Raw genomic sequence first — 3,962 nt, 5'->3', positions numbered from 1 at the left:
TAAATGGTCAAATTCCAGGAACATGTAGTTTTCAAAAGGAGATATTCAAGCTATCAGAAGCTATATGGCAGTGATGACAAGCCTTTTAGAGACTGATAGAGATGGAGTGCCCAAAGTGCAAATCTCACACTGCATGTGAGCCTCCTACCTTACCTCAAACAGGAGAGGGAGGAAGCGCTCTCCCACTGGGCTGCTGGGCAGAGGGGCAATTGATGTGAGAAATGTCCTCAGGCACATGTGGAGAGGGGGAAGGGAGCAGCTCCCTCTGGCATGCAGTGGCACATGTTGCTATAGGTTCACCAACACATCTATATGGGAGGAAAATGCTTCATAATACTAATAATCATAAAACAAATCTGAGATCCTACATCCTATACCAAGATTTGCAAAGATGATATAAAAAGAAAATGTCCATTGTTGAAGGGGCTGCAGGAAGAAAAGCATGTTGATGGAACTATCGATGGAGCTGTGAATTGGTCCAATTATCCTGCAAAAAAAAATATAACTATTCCCTAATAGTAATTAAACTATGCATTACCTTTTGACCCAACGATGCTATTAATAAGCCTATCCCTCAAAAGAGATTAAGGAGAGGGCAGCTGGGTAGCTCAGTGGAGTGAGAGTGAGGCCTAGAGACAGGAGGTCCTAGGTTCAAACCCGGCCTCAGCCACTTCCCAGCTGTGTGACCCTGGGCAAGTCACTTGACCCCCATTGCCCACCCTTCCACCTATGAGACAATACACCGAAGTACAAGGGTAAAAAACAAAAACAAAAAAAAGAGATTAAGGAAAGATGGAAAACATCTATAGGTACAACAGTATCTATAGCAGTTCTACTTATTATAGCAAAAAATTGGCAACAAAGGGATGGTCAGCAGTTCAGGAACAAATTACAGTGTATGTAATGGAAGCTGAGAACTGATGGATGAATGGGATGGTCTCAAGGAAACCTGGGAAGACTTGTATGAATTGATATAGAATGAAAGGAACAGAAGTTGGTGAATTATTTATACAATAATAACCTGTAAAAGAAAAACAATTCAGAAAGGCTTAAGAAATGTGAACACGGATATGACCAAGCTGTGTGATCCTGGGCAAGTTACTTAACCCCCATTACCTAGCTGGTACCACTCATCTGCCTTGGAACTAATATACAGTATTGATTCTAAGATAGAAAGGAAGGGTTAAAAATGATATGAGCAACCATGATTCCAGAGTTCTTAATGTTGAAGCATGTTATCCAACTGACAGAGAGATGATTATCAGAAGATGCAGAATAAGACATACATTTTTTGACATGGACACTGCATGCCTTTTTTTAAACCCTTATCTTCTGCCTTAGAATTGACACTAAGTGTCAGTTCCAGAGGGGATTAAGTGACTTACCCAGGGTCATATAGCTAAAAAGTATCTACAGTCATATTTGAACCCAGGACCTCCCATCTCCAGGTCTAGCTCTCAATCCACTGAGCCACCTAGCTGCGCCATGTACATTGGTTTTACTCAACTACACATACCTGTTACAAAGGCTTCATTCTTGCTTTAAAAAAATATCTGAAGGAAGGAAATTGAGAGGGGAGCTAGCAATAGTATTGCCCCCCAAAAAAAGAAGAAAAGAAAGAAAGGAAAATCATTGTACCATTTTTAATGCACAAAAAAAATAACAGAAAGAAAGGAATGGAAATATAAATGGGTAGACAATTTTGGAAATAATATTGAATTAATTATACACTTAAAAGGAAAAACAAGCTATACATAACAGAGATTCATGGTTTCGTGTACAATTCTCATTATCTGCTTTCTGCATAGGAATGCTCATTTTATTCAGTGTTAGTTAATTTCAGATTTTTTTAGAAATTTAAACCCTCTCCCAGGGACTTTAAGTTGGGTCATAGTCTGGGGGCACCTTGGGAGGCTAGAGCTGGGAGCAGTCAGGGTACCATCTCCAAATACATCTTGTACTCAGTGAGAAATTATATACATGCACTTCTGTATTACTAGGAATATTATAAAGCTTACCAAAAAAGTGAAATAATAAATAATAATAATATTTAATCCTAGATTCCATAGGCAGCCAGTCACTGGGATTTATTGAATGAGGGGAGTGACGCAGTCAGCCCTGTACTTCTGGAAAGTCTCTTTTAGCAGCTACATGGAGGCTGGCTGGAACGAAAAGAGACTTGAGCTAGAACATCAAGTTCCAAAATGTAGGTGAGAGGCGATGAGGGCCTGAACTAAAATAGTGGCTGAGTAGAGATGGAAAAAGATAGAAGAGATGTTGCAGAGAAGGGGAAAAAAAACAAACATCTGGCAACTGATTAGATATATGGAATAAGTGAGAGTGAGGAGTCAGAGATGACACTGAGATTGTAGACTGGGAGGGGACTTGGGTGGAGGGAAATGAAGATTCCCTCAGCAAAAAAAAAAAAAAAAAAAAAAAAAAAAAAAAAAGAGTTCTGAAAAGATCAAGGCTTAAAAGATAAGATAATGTACCAAGACTGGCAAAGAAAAACATAACCTACTCATTCCCTGGGCAAATCATTCCATCTCACTGAGAATGAAGGAGATGGGGCAGCAGGGCTCTTACTCAGGGTCACTGAAGCACATAGGGTTCCTTGAGGTCTGCCTGCCATAGTCAAGGTCTAGGGGTCCGACTATGGGACTCCTGGACTGGGAGGAAAATTTGTCAAAGCAATCCCTTGGGGTGACAGGGGCCAGGGCTGGATTATAACAACCTTGGCGGGAGGCGGTGGGACATCAGTCATAGATGGTACAGTGGGAGAATGTTAAATGATAATGGGTGAAGGAGGTGTTATAGTTATGCTTGTCACTTGATAATGGGTGAAGGGGGTGTTATAGTTGTCACTAATCCATAATTGAATGACTCTGAGGCTAGAACTTAAACCTTTTTTCCCATCCTCTGACTTATTGATGGATGCCCACCCATCCTTTGTGATTGTCTTCCTGGGAGTTCACAGCCCCATTATGGAGATCACTGCCCTACAGTCCTGGGTCTGAATGACCCTGACCCACTACCTTTCCCCCAGCAGTGAGGATCACCAGCCTTAGTATCATTCTCTCTCAAAGTCTCTGCCCTGAACATCACCCCAGGGGAGAGTCAGGACCCTGGAGATATGTCAAATTTGCATTCTTTTTCCTTGTCTACTGTCCCCAATACTTCTTCAAGGCATGGAGGTGACTCTGGAGTCTAGAAGACTCTGCCAGGGAAGCACTGGTTGGAACTGGAAATACTTAGAGGCTGAGCATCTATCATCTGAGGACCAGCCTCTGAGTGGCACACATTTTTGGTCACTGCAACTCTTCTTAACTTTCTCATTTCTGTAAAGGGCATCACCATTCTTCCACTCACCCAACTTCGAACCCTGGGAATCATCCTAAACTCTTTACTCTCTCTCACTACCACTACCTCCTCAAGTCCAATCGCTTGCCAGGTCTTTTTCATTCCACTTCCTCAACATGTCTAGAGTCCATCCCCTTTTCTCTACACAAACCACAAGCACAGTTGTCTAGGTCCTTAGCTTCTCTAACTATGTTATTGCAATAGCCTCCTGTCCAGCCTGACCTCCACACAGTTGCCAAGTCAGCATTCCTGAGGCAGAGATCTCAGCATGTCACTTTTCCACCTAAAGAAATGTTTGTGGCTCTCCATTACCCTTAAAATAAATGGGGTTTGAAGTCCTTTATACTCTGGTTCCTGTCTACCTTTCCATGATGATTACATATTAATGACCTCCTCATTTACTCTACAATCAAGCTAAATTGGCCTGCTTGCTGTTATTCAGTCATTTAGATCTTGTCTCTTTGTGACCCCATTTGAGATTTTCTTGGCAGAGATATACTTCCTTCTCTAGCTCATTTTACAGATGAGGAAACTGAGGCAGACAGGATTAAGTGGTCTGCCCAGGGTCATACAGTTTAGCAAGTTATCTGAGGCCAGATTTG

This window comes from Gracilinanus agilis, chromosome 2 (genome assembly GCF_016433145.1).
Source record: "Gracilinanus agilis isolate LMUSP501 chromosome 2, AgileGrace, whole genome shotgun sequence".
Classification (NCBI taxonomy): Eukaryota; Metazoa; Chordata; class Mammalia; order Didelphimorphia; family Didelphidae; genus Gracilinanus; species Gracilinanus agilis.
The sequence above is the reverse complement of the archived record's forward strand: the minus strand, read 5'-3'. Positions refer to the sequence as shown.